This window comes from Anser cygnoides, chromosome Z (assembly GCF_040182565.1).
Source record: "Anser cygnoides isolate HZ-2024a breed goose chromosome Z, Taihu_goose_T2T_genome, whole genome shotgun sequence".
In the NCBI taxonomy this organism is placed as follows: Eukaryota; Metazoa; Chordata; class Aves; order Anseriformes; family Anatidae; genus Anser; species Anser cygnoides.
The window spans coordinates 48,132,394-48,148,320 of NC_089912.1; the positions used below are offsets into that span (position 1 = coordinate 48,132,394).

General features: G+C 35.5%; 1 long non-coding RNA gene across 3 annotated transcripts in view; it reads right to left on the reverse strand.

Annotated features, from left to right (window-relative positions):
* Positions 1-15,927, reverse strand: part of LOC106044143 (uncharacterized) — an 80,704-nt gene that overhangs the window by 21,396 nt on the left and 43,381 nt on the right. For 2 of the 3 annotated variants that reach the window (XR_007166910.2, XR_007166909.2), the window contains 2 exons: positions 790-869; positions 179-279 (listed from right to left, as the gene is read on the reverse strand). This is a non-coding gene — a long non-coding RNA (uncharacterized lncRNA). Of the gene's footprint in view, positions 1-178; positions 280-789; positions 870-7,015; positions 7,112-15,927 lie in introns of all 3 variants that reach the window. The other variant, XR_007166907.2, reaches the window with a different exon arrangement.

Below are 15,927 nucleotides of genomic sequence, written 5' to 3' on the forward strand. Positions count from 1 at the left end.
TTTCTTACTGAAAGAGAACTTTTATACATATTATAACAATTAACATCTTTATCAATTGGCAGTACAACTCATTACTAATGTACTTATTATTGCTTTTTCATGAGAGTAATGGCACATCCTTAACATAATAAGAGAAATATTGAGCACTATTCTGTTAAAATTATGTCTGTGTGATTACATTTAATACTGATCACTATATGATATAGATGTGACTGATCTCATCTTCATGTTGCATTTCCAGAAGAAATTTATGATAGGTTTCTAGTTCCTTAGATTGTTCTGGAAAAAAAAAAAAAAAGAAACAGAATATATGTGAGATTTGTGTTTATAATAAGACATTACAATATGCAGGTACAAAGCGGTGCAAGTATGATTTCATTTCAGATTTAGTTCAAAGACTTCCAGAAAGACAATTATGTCACAAAGACTATATTATGCCTTGCTGCAGTGCTTCGCATAACCTAGAATATCTTGTAGAGAGCTCCTATCACTACGGGTAACTCCAGCAATTCTAAGTAAAAGAAAATAAAACACTGTGTAAGTGGTATTTATTTTATTTAGAATGATCTCCTCCAACTGTGGGATTCTTCATCAAGAGTAATATTCTTTAACTTCTTTGAATTCAGACATACATCTTGATTTGAAATCATCTATGAATAATGAAAATATTAAGTGAAAAGAAAGCAAGAAAATCCCAGCAACTAAAACTAGCAAACTATTGTGGAATATCGTGTCATGAATGTGAATGTGCAAAAAACTGCAGAAAGTCAGAGGAACCCAATTACTTACAGTCTAGAATGAGAAAATATCTTGCAGAAGATGTGTAATCCAATAGAGGTGAATACAATTGCCCAAAAAGAGAATTACTCCTGCAAATAAAGATTAGGAAATGGATAACAGCACCAACAAGTATTTTTTTACATATGGGTAATAGTGCAATATTCATATAAATCAATAGCATATATTAGTTTGAAGATGCACATATATTTAAATATATATATATAATTGTGGAGAGTAGACAGTAACAACTGGTTCTTCATAGGTCTGTACTGTTAGGCTTATAGATAGACCATTTGACAGGCAGACAATAAGTAAATAAATAAATGAAATAAATAGCTAAATGAAATATCATCACTTAAATGAAAACTGGTAGAAAAACAGACACAAAATAAGGTGTGAATTGAATTTGAAATAGCACTTAAATAAGTGCTAAATTTCAGGTCTTCATATAGTCCCCTGATTTGAACTTTCATGAAAAAAAAAAAAAAATGTTTTCTTCACTCTAAAATCATATAACCTGCAATTACAAATCACCTTCCACGGAATATATTTTTTTTTCAGATACTTTACATACAAGCTTAAGAATTTTCTGTAAATATTCAAAAGGTTTGAAATATCCTTTTTCAGTCTTCAGCATACAAATATATATATATATATATATTCACAAAATGTAAGGAAAACACTTCGAATTTTGACTAATGGCCATAATGGCTGATTTTGGTATTCAGAGAGAGAGAGTTGTAAAGAATGAAGGTATTTTATGGTTTAGCAGTAAAAGAGAATACACCAAAATGTTTCCCAACATTGTATCTGTGAAGCAAGATCAAGCAGAAAATAAGTAATAAAAGACAGTGATAAAGATTTAAATAATATAGTATGAAGCAGATTGCAAATATCTTTGTGACGATATTGTTGTTATGACTGTGAGTTGGTAAGCATCAAGGTTCGAATTTCCCTAAGTTTCACTGTGGTCAGAAATGTTTCTTCATTTAGATCTGAAATACAGCTTCTTGTGTCTAAAACTCAAGCAACTAAATTTGCAGTGAAGTTCAAGGAATTCAAAGAGCAGGACTGATGTTTCTGAAATCCCCAGTTACAAACCCAACTGCTTTCAGGGTTCTGCCACTTAAAAAACAATGAAGACTGTGAATGTTTTTGTGCTCTGAGAGGGTAGACATCACCCTCACAATATTGACATCACGCTCCCATTGGCTGGGTGTACTCTTTGTCTCTAATAACATAAATTTAGATGGGTTACTTTAAACCGAGCCTGAAACTGGAAGACTTCATCCTGAAGTGGGTTAGGATTAAGAAATGGAGGCATCTTCTTGACTCATTCCAGCTGGAAATACATCTGCTACAATTAGTATTTGTAAGTTTGCAGGGCACTGCAAAGCAGCAGTCTTTCCTCTTTTCCATGCTCTGTATTTCAACCACTAGCAAGTCCATGGTGGGAATGATCAAACCAAATGAAAATCAGCTCCATTGGAATCCCATTTGTAAATAAGAGTTCATCTTCATTTTGTTTTAGTAAGGCAAGAATTTTCATACTGCTATTACAGTATGAAACAAAACACAGAGAATTGAGATTAAATATAAGTGAATGTAGAATACATGAAATTAATGAAATTAAATGAAATTAAATATTTTATTTGTAATTAATTATGGTGATGTTTAGTTTTGATTTATAGTACTTCAATAATGTTAGAGGAACTAAGTTAGAAACAGGCACAGCTAGGCAACTATATTTTATTTGAACTTGCAGTTCAAAGTTTGAAGATGGGTTGAGGAAGAAGATGCATGATTTGAACAAATTTTGGTGTATTTGTCTTGTGGTTTAACCCGGCTGGCAGCTAAACACCACACAGCCGTTCGCTCACCCTCCCCCCTCCCTCTCTGGGATGGGGGAGAAAAACGGGAAAGTGAAGCCTGTGAGTTGAGATAAAGACAGTTTATTAAGACAGGAATATAATAATAACAATAATAATAATAGTGATAATGATAATAGTATCAATAATAATAATGTGTAAGAAACAAGTGATGCACAATGCAATTGCTCACCACCCGCTGACCAATGCCCAGCCTATCCCCGAGCAGCCGGCCCCCCACCCCGGCCAGCCACCCCTATATATTGTTTAGCATGACGTCAGATGGTATGGAATACCCCTTTGGCCAGTTTGGGTCAGCTGTCCTGGGTCTGTCCCCTCCCAGCTCCTGCTGCACCCCCAGCCTGCTCGCTGGCAGGACAGAGCAAGAAGCCGAAAAAGCTTGGCCTGGTGTAAACACTGCTCTGCAACAATTAAAACATCAGCATGTTATCAGCACTCTTCTCATCCTAATCCAAAACATAGCACCCTACCAGCTACTATGAGGAAAAATTAACTTTGTCCTAACTGGAACCAGGACAATTTGCCACAATATTTCTACTCCTTAGTTTCTATATTGTTTCAGTGGAAATATATTTATTTATTGTAACATGGAATTTAAAACTTTTAGTTTTCTTAGCATGTGTTGTACTTTTTTTTCTTTTTTAATTTGGTAAGTCTTTTTTTTTCACTGAGTAATGTGAACTATCATAAATTGTGTTGGACTATTGTTCACTGTTTATATGTCAAATCTCTCTGTTATTTTATATGCAGTGTATATTGATTTCCCAGCTGATACATTTTCTTTGTGATCTGAAGATACTACTTCATTAAGATCCTTGATGAAAGGTCTGAACACTATTCCAGCTCTTAAAAGTACAGGTAACTCGTGTTTTGTGCAGCACTGTCATTTTTTTGTTTGTTTGTTTGTTTGTTTGTTTGTTTTTGACTAAAGTGTCTGATTCTGTAACTGTAACAGAGGTAAGGATTATTGGTTCTGTCCTTGTACCTTAAGTGAAAGCTCTTCTATGACTTCAGAGTAACATGGATCTCAAAGAGATATGTTCCTAGAATGATTCCTACCTACTTTTTGTAGAGAGACCCCAGAAATTCTCTGAAAGAATATAAAATCCTAGTGGTAGGTCCTTAACTCCATTGAAATGCTCAGTCTTAGTACACAGGTCTGCCAAGCAAACAGTTTATGTGACTACAAAGTATTCTCAGGGAGATTAAACAAAATGTCATTTTATGACAAAGATTCTGTTTATTTTGACCACTATTAGTTTCACATTAATAATGTTTACTCTTCTCATTCAGTGTAAGGATTTCACTGCGTTATCACAGAGTCAGCTTAAGTAGACTGGAGAGAGACAAGAAACAATCTAGCAAGAGTATGTGTGTAAAATAATAATGAACTTTTTTAACGCACATGCACACACAGACACAAACATAACAACATAGTATTAGCTTGAGAACATGGTCAATACAGAGCAGATTGGCTGCTTTTTCTAAAGCTACTTACTTTGACACCTGAAAGAGGAATTTTGCAAGCAATGCAAAAAATGTTATCACCAGACAAGTGGATGTGTAATACACTTTTTATGAAATACAGATAGAAATAGACAGATGAAGTTCCTGACTCAATGTGATACACAAGACACACATTCCTACAGGAATACAATTGACATTTTCAGTCAATTCAAGACTGGAAATACCCCAAGGACTATTAAATAATAAATAAAATATCACCAACAATGATGAGTTATTCATGATGCTCTTTGCTGCCATAATCTCAAAGAGTCTCTTCTGAAAAGATACCACATATTGGAAGTTGAAAATTTTTCATATTTTTAGCACTCCTAGCCTATATGCTGCTAAAAGCTCCATTACAGCTATATCTCTGTTATAGTAGTACTTATTTTTCACTAAAGAATGCATGATAGAAGGAAATGTTTATTTGTTTGTTTCCAAAGGACATTCAAAACAATATTTCAGTATCAATAGGAGATGAATCATTTTTGTCTATTTCTATCATTTAGGACTACTGTTCACTCATATTTGGCTTTTTACATTTAATAATGCAGATTAGTCAATCCATTATTTAATAGCTGATGAAACATAATGTTCAAACAAGAACTTTCCAAGAGGAATTTTTTTCTGTTATTAAATAAGCAGAGCTAACAAACTCTAAAAGTTTGTAGCTTGGACTTCATGCCAAGGAAAGTAAAAAGACCAGAATGTGTTTGGGAAGAATATACAGTGTGACTACTAATTTCAGAACTTTCTGAATTTATAGCACTTCAAAAGAAACTTCAGCCCACATTTTTATTACTATTAATAATAGATAATAATGATAATTTGAAGTTAGGGAAGGGAGTGGACACATACATTTACAAAATATGACAGGTGTAAACCCCTATTCTTTCACGCAGACATAATGATTTAAATCTAGTTTCTGCATGGAAGTGAAGTTCAACTTTACAGACACGTTTAGAGAATTGATCCCATTGTCAGCTGATAATAAGACCAGAGTTAGAACCCAGGAGCAGAGATCAGCAAGAAGTTTGCACAGTTTTTCTTGTGTTAGATCAATCACTATTCCTTTCCTTTCCTTCTTCCTTTCCTTTCCTTTCCTTTCCTTTCCTTTCCTTTCCTTTCCTTTCCTTTCCTTTCCTTTCCTTTCCTTTCCTTTCCTTTCCTTTCCTTTCCCTTTCCTTTCCTTTCCTTTCCTTTTCCTTTCCTTTCCTTTCCTTTCCTTTCCTTTCCTTTCCTTTCCTTTCCTTTCCTTTCCTTTCCTTTCCTTTCCTTTCCTTTCCCTTTCCTTTCCTTTCCTTTCCTTTCCTTTCCTTTCCTTTCCTTTCCTTTCCTTTCCTTTCCTTTCCTTTTCCTTTCCTTTCCTTTCCTTTCCTTTCCTTTCCTTTCCTTTCCTTTCCTTTCCTTTCCTTTCCTTTCCTTTCCTTTCCTTTCCTTTCCTTTCCTTTCCTTTCCTTTCCTTTCCTTTCCTTTCCTTTCCTTTCCTTTCCTTTCCTTTCCTTTTCCTTTCCTTTCCTTTCCTTTCCTTTCCTTTCCTTTCCTTTCCTTTCCTTTCCTTTCCTTTCCTTTCCTTTCCCTTTTCCTTTCCTTTCCTTTCCTTTCCTTTCCTTTCCTTTCCTTTCCTTTCTTCTGCTTTTCTGCTTTTGCTTTTGCTTTTTTGCTTTTGCTTTTTTTGCTTTTGCTTTTGCTTTGCTTTTGCTTTTGCTTTTGCTTCTTTTGCTTTTTCTTTCATTTAACCTGACTTTTTCACTTGCATACCAAGTCTATAGTAGGAAATGGTTAGAGGTAGGGAGAATGGAATCATCTCCTGTTGCATCTTCCTTTGCCTCTGGCTACAGTTCTGATCTGTCTGTATTCACACATTATTAATGATTTCTATCTGAATCTATTTCTGTAGCACCCCAAAATGGCTTAGATATTGTATGAACATAAAAGGGCACAGTTCTCACCCTAATTATCAAAAAATAATCATCATCATCACTGTCTGATTCATGATAGAGTCATCACAAAACATCGTCTGCAGTGACCAAGCAACTATTCCGGTTATATACACAGAATTTTTGAAATGTGTCTTTGAATATTGTGCTGTGCAATGCCTTTTGTAATGTAGAAATGCTGATAAAGTTAGTATTTTTGAAATTATCAAAAGATATTGAAAAGGTCATTTCAATTTTTCTTTTAAACTATAGAAAATTCTCTGGTTTTGTAAGTGTGTAATCCCTGGGACAATTTGGAACAAATGGTTATGAAGAAAACATATGGTGGTGTGTTTTTTTTTTTTCATTAAAGAAGAAAAATCATTTATGAGTAGTTATTAAAATAACATGTTATGAATCTCTGAAATCAAAGTGGCTTTTCCTTTACTGTAGTCAGAAAAAAAAAAAAGGTCAAATAAAAATTTTTAAAATAATAATTAAACCCTGAAAAGATGCCTTCTTACTTCTTTTACCATTAGGGTCCTCATTTTTCTCACTACTTTTAAAGTTCTCTATTTCACACACACAATTCATCAATTAAGATCTCAAATCAATTACTTAAATCCATTGCTGTTATAATTTACATTTACAATCAAAATTTCCTTCTTTTTCTCAGAGGTGACTTTTTTCTACTTTTTTTTTGTTTGTTTTTGAATTTCAGATTTCAGGGGCAGTAGATAAAGCAGGCGTGAGTGTAGCTCACATACTTCAGTGACAAAAGACAACTGGCTTTGCATGTGTAACTTCACCACATACATGTGCTGTTATCAGTCAGGACATCTTATTTTGCCTCAAGGTAAACTCTGCCTGTTCTTGCATCAAGACGAACAAATATAGTGACTGAAGCAATTTCTCTTTTACCTAGGAGTAGACATGTCAGATGCAAAGGGCTCATCCTTTCCGTGGTATCTGCATTGGAAGGTCTTCCTTGCATGCTGTGGCAAATAAGTTGGGGTTCTGAAAGGTCAGGAAGAGAACAATGAATCTCGTGGGATGCTGCCTCAATTCTCCAGAGCCTGTGTCCCTTGTTAAATGTGTTCATGAGCATGTGAGGTCATTGCAACTAATGCTCTGCTGAATCTCTTATACATTCTAATGCAGTACTAATTGGATGTCTAATAAAAATAGTGAGGTTTGAAGCTACAGCTGGGAGTCCAGATTCTTGTAATGAAGAACAGTCAGGGAGGAAATATACATGAATATATCAGCTGAGACCACAGAATCATAGAATCATAGAATCATTAATGTCGGAAAAGACCTCAAAGGTCACCTAGTCCAGCCGTCCACTTACCACTGATATTGCCCACAAAACCATGTCCCTGAGTAACACATCTACCCTATTCTTAACCACCTCCAGGGATGGTGACTCCACCACTTCCCTGGGCATCCTGTTCCAATGCCTAAACGCTCTTTCTGGGATTTTTTTTCCTAATTTCCAACCTGAACATCTCCCAGTGCAACTTGAGGCCAATCTCTCTTTCTACCTGGGAGGCCAACCTCCATGTGGCCACAACCTCCTTTCAGGTCATTGTAGAGAGCCATAAAGTCTTCCCTGAGCCTCCTCTTCTCCAGACTAAACAACCCTAGTTCCCTCAGCCACTTCTCATAGGACTTGTGTTCCAGGCCCTTCACCGGCTCCATCGTGCTTCTCTGGACATGCTCCAGGGCCTCAATGTCTTTCTTGTGGTGAGGGTCCCCAAACTGAACACAGTACTCAAGCAGTAACTTATATGGGCAAAAATTGCATACAACCCTTTAAAAATAGTTTTATTTCTTCAGGAGCTTTAATAAATTATGTCATAATAATCTACAGTGATGTAAAAAATACTACAGAATACTCCACGCCATGGTACAAGAAAATAATGTCAAGACAAAGCGTAACAAATCTACTGCTGATGTGGTCTAGTTATAGAAAATTGAACTGGGCATATAATTTGAATACTGTCCCTGAATTAAGTCTTCATGGAACAAGTTTTAACATTTGTCTTTTGGTGTTCTTAGCAACTGAGTTGGTATTGTTAGGCATAAGAAATATACTACAGCTCATATCAAAGCATTGTTTTACTAGGTTTAGCTGGGACAGAGATATTCTTCTTAATCAACTTGCATAGTGCTGTTTTAGTCTGGTGACTAAAGCAGTCTTGATAACACACCAATGTTTATTCATAGCTCAGTGGGTCCATGACAAATCAAGACTCCTAAGAAGAGATGCTACATAATGTTCAAGTGGTGGACTTGACCATCAATCAAGCCAAGTGGGTAAAGTCTCTTTGGCACGGAGGATGATGACTGAGATATCAGTATGGGGAGGCTTGACAGACTACCTACATTTCACTACCACAAACATGCCAAGGCAAAATCATTTGCTCACAATAGTGAAAGTGAATACTGCATGGACTACCTGTGATTCATACCACTGTCTAAAACATCATCTTGGGCCTTGAAAAACAAGTTTTGTGGCAACATGACACCCCAAAATAATTGAGTCAGACAATGGAACTCATTTCAGAAATAATCTCATAGACATCTGAGGCAAGGAACATGGTCTTGATTATGTGTGTCACTGCACTCATCACACAACAGTATCTGGGAAGACTGAAGATACAATGGACTGTTAAAAAATATACAGATAGCAATATGTTCTGGGATATTAAAGCATTGGAATGCAAATTCAGCAGAAGTTATTTGGCTAGTTAACATTAGAGAATCTGCTAACTGACCTGGACCTGCCCAGACAAAAGCCTTACATACTGTGGAAGAAAATGAAGTCCCTATAGCATGCATAAGCAACTGTTGAGGAAAATCAATGTGTTTACACCTTCTTTGGGAAAAGTCAAACTGGTCATGATTGCTTTTGTTCTAGAAACTGTCACTTGCTGGATAAAATGGATGGGGAAATCCAATGTCTGCCTCAAGGAGATTGAACCTTGGCTGAAACTAACCCATGATTTGAGTTGTAAGATGCTATTGTGTTTTATATTTGTGACCAAAACAGTGTTGTAACTCACCAATGTTTTGGCCGTTGCTGAACAAAACAGCACAGGTGTTGCTTGCACAACACCAGGGCCATCTCTGTTTCTCATTCTGTCCCTACCTGCAATTAGGCAGGGCATGGGCAAAAACCTGGGAGGAGGGTCTGACAGGACACATGAACTAAAGTGAACAAAGACATATTCCATATCATATAAAGTCATACTCAATGAAAAAGATTGACAGGGTGTCCGAAAGTTGCCTTTGCTTGAGGACCAGTTGCTGAGTATTGGTCTGCTGGTGGTGATTGCTTTTGCATCATTTGGGTACTTTTTTTTTCTTTTTCTTTTCTTCATGTATTAAACTGTCTTTATCCCATTTAACAAGTTTCCTTGATTTTGCCTGATTCTCTCCACCATCCTACTGGGTGTGGAGTGAGTGAACACTTGTGTGAGGCTTAGCTGCCTACCTGGGATAACCCATCACATTTGTCAACTACAAATGAAGTATTAGTACACTTAGGATGTTATTTAGGGATGTTTTGAGTAATGTGATTTTTCAAATCATTCTCTTTCCCTCTATCCCAATAACTAAACATTTTACATACAGTAAAAGTAGCAAAGTTTGTGTCCTAAACATGTTTTTTTGTATGGCTGCAAAGCTAATGTGTAGAGAGACTTCAGTAGCAGTGGTGGCTATATCCTCCCTTTCCTGTGAACTGACTTTTCATTTATTTTGCATATGCAGGAATAATTCAAATTCAGTTAATAATAATAATAATAATAATTGGGAAGAAAAAAAAAAAAAGGTAATGGTTTGGTACTCATCCAAAAACTCCATTATTTATAAAGGTTTATCTGAAAGGAAATGATTCAAAAGTAGAACTCTGTAGTGAAGACATTGTCTCTAATGGCTGAAATAGTGCCACAAATGCAGTAAAAGAATAATATGTAGCTTGAAATCTTATGATGACCCAGACAACTATCAAATTAATAAATTATTAAAATAAACTCATTGAATCCCCCTGTGAAGACCAGTCTGCATGCATGTATGCATATGCACACACACATTTATATATACATATGAAATTAGAGTTGAAAAGTTTTCAGTAAATTTTTTTGACAAAATAATAAAGTTCTTCCCCTGCAGACTTAAATAACAGAACAGAAAGGTTATCTCTCCAAGACACTTATCTGGTGGATTTCATATATAACAGGTACAAAAATTAATTTTTATAGACAGCCCAGTGCAGAGAATCTGTTTAAATATGTTTGCTGCCAGCTAAGCATGGAAAACCTGGAAGATAAAATTATTCACTTTTTTTGTGAAGGAGATGCGCAATTTGACATCACTGACATACTGAAATTATGAGTTCCCTCATAATTTAATATTTGTTTTGTGTTTTAACTATAAGGCTGGTACTTATTGTACTATACACACATCAATGATATGAGGTCTTTGAAAAATAGGTGGGAAAGTCCTAGTAAAAGTCTAGAGGTTAATGCCTGAAAACCTTCAACAACTATACGATACAAAGAGAAGAAAGAACCTGAAGTAGTTCACTTACCAGCTTTACATGGTGCTTAGGGACATGGTTTAGTGGGTAATATTGGTGGTAGAGGGATGGTAGAGAGTGGTAGGGGGTTGGACCAGACGATCTTGGAGGTCTTTTCCAACCTTTATGATGCTATGATTCTATGCTTTAGAAGAACCTTGATGGAAAATAACCATTCTATGGTTCTATGAAAAATGGTTGAGCACATAACAGTGAGGGGTCTGACTATTTACAAGTATCTGGAGCTATGAGGGAAGACCATTCCTACCTCCAGAATAGAAACAATAGAGAAGAAAGAAATATGTTATTGAAAAAAAAAAGAGGTTGTAGTAGGAAAACTATAAAGGAAAAAGCAGTCCTGAATTTGAATCAACATGAGCATGTCAGAGGAACTTAGATGGCTAAGCATCTAAGCCCCATCTCTTGGTTTCCACCATCAGCTACAGAAATAAGTGGACAGGTAGAATAACTAAGTATTCAGTTGGATTTACTCCTTTTTCCCATCTCCAGCTAACCCAGATGTGTCCCTAGTAGCAGGAGAAGGTACAGTGAGGAATGACCTTTCCTCTCTATTATTAATGTTTTTTGAGGAACACATGCCTGGAACACCAAGGGAGAAGTATTTCCAGTTAATGGGAGCTGTGATCCATCTGTCAGCATCCCCCACTATAGAACAGCTGTCATGTGACAAAATATGATGCCTAATTTTGTTACCAGACTTCTGGAAGGTGATTAAATGTGAGAGGAAAAGGCTCTGAGATATTGAAAGTGAATGTTTTTTAATGCAACACCAGAATATGAGAAAAACAGCAATGACCTAACGAGGTATCTAGTATCTAGTAACAAAATGGAAAAGTAGGTTTGTCTGACACCACTTTGTTTCCCCAAATAGTCTCCCATTTGCGTATTAGGGTTCAATATTTTAATTTGATTTCTCATTGCTGTAAAAATCTAAACATTGTCATTCCACTGCATGTGAAAACTAGATTAAGAAGTTACCTATACTGTCTCAGGTCAAGAAAATTTAGATAGAAGATTGAAAATCCTGACATTAGACTAAATAATCAATATTGTCTTTAACTGTAGCTTTAAACCAGATTTTTCATCTTATTTCACTGTGAATTCACATGGTCGATAAGAGTCTATAAGCTTCTGGAACTGAAAGATAAAAAGCTCTGATTAACTAGCTCTTCCAAAACCAAAACAACATAGAAAATATGCTCTAGCCAGTCAAGACTGTGTATCTCTGATTATTTAATTGTGATGAATAATGAGAGGGAGACTGTTTGGGTATTCATTCTGTTCTACCTTTAGTGGAGTGTTATTTTTTTTTCCCCAAGAGCCTTTGAAAGAGCTTAAGCTTTAAATCACCATTTTTCTCTGATGAAAAGACTTTATGCCTTCCTCACTGACCTCTGTATTCACTATACAATACATTTATACTTGCTTAGGAGCTTTGATTCAGGATGAACAAAGTAAAGGGGTATCTTACTCTTAATTGACTTAGGTGTGATATTTCCAGCCCATTCATCTAAAAAAAAAAAAGTGGAGAAAAAGGCATTGTTTAGAATGAAAGATACATATTATAACCCCTCACTTAAGTATTGCTCACTTCTACAGCTGTTTTCTCTTCTCTCTCCTCTTAACTTTGCACATATCTTTCATTTTGCCTTTTCTTCTCCTCCTATTTTTTTTTTTAACTCTTTTGATAGCATGGTGTCTCTTCAATTTATATGTAATTTATTTTAATGTGCTGAAAACATACTGCAGTAGAATACTTGTGCAATACAATAAAATATGTATTGTTCAAATGCAGTCTACTTGTATACAGGATATCAGATAAGTTCTCAAATAGTTTTTGGTGTTATGGGAGTACTTACAAAAAAAAATCACGTGACTTTGAAAGCTTTTTTCTGTCTAGCATACATTTCATTTAACATTATCAAAATCACTGGCTTATTTCATATTTATTCAGGTCTATGTGAGAACTGCATGTGCCAATATTTTCATTTAATTAAGATTTTGCATGTGAAACCAAAATGGACTACATTTCCTTCCTGCTGTATTTCAGTCTACTCTGTGACAATACAATACACTAGCAATAAATCTAACATACTCTGTATGGAATACAGAAGTCTTAGACAAGAACCAGCCAGAAACAGACATCACTCTGTTGGTCTTCAGTGAAATCAGAGCCTGGATTTGGAATGTAGCTTATGGAGGAGAAAAAGAAAAAAAAAAAAAAAGGAATCACACTCATTTCGGAATAATACAACTCCATAACCCCATTTTGGACTCATTCTTCACTTGTTAACTACATTTATAAGTTATGTATCCAAAATGAGTCTTTCAGAGTTACACTAATACAACTCAGTAGGCAATACATGGAAGAGATTTTAACAGCACCCTTAGTGATATGAGACAATTAGCTACACAGGCCTATCCACAGGCTTATTGAAAACAATCAAAGTAATATTTTAAAGTAGTTCTTCATTTTAAAAAGATTAATTGTAAGAATCTGCATTCAGATTTTGGGTAATAATACTCTCAAAAATTGTCACTGTTTCATATTCTATAAAATTATTTCTAATATCTGTGTATTCAGAATGTTGAAGTTCAGTTATTAAAGGTACTGCTCTTCATAGCTGATTCAGAAGTCAAGTTTAAAAACCATGGTCAGTTCCCAGGTCTTGCTATCTGTCACACAAATAAAGATAAGAACATCAGCAAAGCAGTTCTGGGGTAGACTGATTTGACATTTCTGGTTTTCCTTACTGACTTTGGAGATATCAGTGTATTCACCACTGTAACTCACATCAGAATGCTTTGCAATGGATGTGCATGTCCTGTCATTTTTGTCATCACTGTTCTCAAAATAGCGTTCAAATGATTGCTGAATATGTTGTTAATCATCTGCTTTGAGCATTCATTTGCCACAACATTAAACATCAGAGAGATTTAAGGATGTGTTTAACTGTCAGTTGTGCTGATCCAAATCCAGAATCATTCCTGGGAAGTGTGTAAAATTAACCCAAAAGTACATATGCATGTGTCAGACAAACATTTCACTTGATTTTGTTAAACGCCATCTCTACCAGGTTCGATTTTTTCAGGCTAGACCTTTAAAACTGAATTTCAGTAGTGTATAAGAATATTCAGCATTAGGATAGCATAGCTTCATCACCCTCTGGTAGTCAGGAATGCTTCCAAAACTCAAAAACATACAGTGATCTCAAGTTGACACAAGGGTCTGTTCAGGGAATATATGGTCTTCATTACCTAGATAATATCTGAACTTCCTCTAACTTACACCTGCTCTGAATCAGTCCCATTTTCCTCTCCAACATGATTCAAAAGATTCAACATTTATGAACAAAAGAAGAATATTTTAGGGTTGTTCTAAGATGTAAAATTAAATTTAGCTCCAATGTATAAAGCATAATATAGCCTTAGCTATCTCCTGCTTCATCTTTTCTCGTTGGTGTTGAAAACATGACAAAAAAATTACTTTGGTTATGTGAAAGGCCATAGATCTACAGAAAGGTTAATAGATTTCAGAATTTTCTTCCTCTCTTCTTTAGATGATTTCTAGAGTTGTTTCAAGATCCATCTTTGAGTAGGTATATAGGCCTCAATATGATGCACGTCTTGAGAAAGAACCTGCTGATGAAGCTAATTTTGCTTTTTGCTATCTTCTTATAGAACCATAGAATTATAGAATAGAATAACCCACATTGGAGGTATCATCAAATCTGACTCCTGGCACCACACAGGATCACTCAAAAATCAAATCATATGTCTCAGAACATTGTCCAAATGCTTCTTCAATTCCATCATGCTCAGTGGCTTGACCAATGCCCTGGGGAGCATGTTCTAGTGCCTGACCACCTTCTTGGTGAAGAACCTTTTCCTAACACACAGCCTGACCCTCCCTTGTCCCAGCTCCATGCTGTTCCCTCAGGTCCTGTTGCTGTGCCTAGAGAGCAGAGCTCAGCGCCTGCCCCTCCGCTCCCCTCGTGAGGGAGCTGTAGGCCGCCATGAGGCCTCCCTCAGCCTGCTCTGCTCTGGGCTGAGCAAACCAAGGGACTTCAGCTGCTCTTCATATGTCTTTCCCTCCAGGCCCTTCAGCATCTTTGTTGTGCTCCTTTAGACACTCTGTACTAGTTTTATATTCTTCTTCTATTGTGGCACCCAGCACTGTACACAATGCTCAAAAACTTACACTGTACACGCTATTCTTGATGAACAGTGTTATGGTGGCTGATATCTTGTTTTTCACGCCCTTTATCACAAGGTTGTTTTATCTATGGGAAATAAGATCAAGTGTCTTTGCAAGTTACTTAGGAACAATATGTCAAACTGCATTTATTCAGGCTATTTCAAAAATCTCCATCTATGGAAAAATAGTAAGTAAGACCTGCAGAAGATGCCACTACTGAGAATTAGGGAATGGAAAAAAGACGAGTCTTTAAAATACTATTTTTCTTCTGTCACACAGAAAACTGAAATTATAACAAACTCCTTGGAATAATGTTAAAAAGGATCAAAATAAATAAATAAATAAACACTGATAAAAATCTCCTGATTGAGTTACTAATGTTCTTTTCATAAGTATATCATCTTTTACACTGAATTGGTAACATAGAATGATTTATTTTTAAAAGATTATCTAAAGTAGTAAAAATATAAGCCGAGTCTACTAGTAGAGCAAGGTTCTAGCTTTCAGTTAGAGAGTGGAACATTAAAAACCCACAAACTGATGTTCAAATTCACCAGCCATTGGCTACCAGCTGTATTTTAATATAAATTCTGATGTAATGTTAAGTATAGAGTACACTGCCTATTTGTCTGGAAAGAGAAGTAATGCTGACCAGTGTCTATGCTAACTGCTGTAAAAAAGTATACTGTTCCATAACGGGAGAACACAAGTGAAATTGCCAACAAAGGTGAAAATGAAATAGATTTATTTATTTATTTATTTCTCTGTCAATTAAGAACTTCTAGACTCAAAACCACGCTTATATTATAAGTATTCATGAATACATATTAGAATTTCATTCAGAGTAGGAAAACATTGTAACAGAAATCTAAAACCTACTTCAATACAAATTTTTCTATTATCATCGTCTGGTGCGAAATTTCACTATCTGAGTGAAATTTTTGTATATAAAGGTTTTCTGTTTGGTTAGTTTGTTGTTTTTTATTTGTTTGTTTGTTTGTTTGTTTTTGGATAAAAGTCCCATTAACT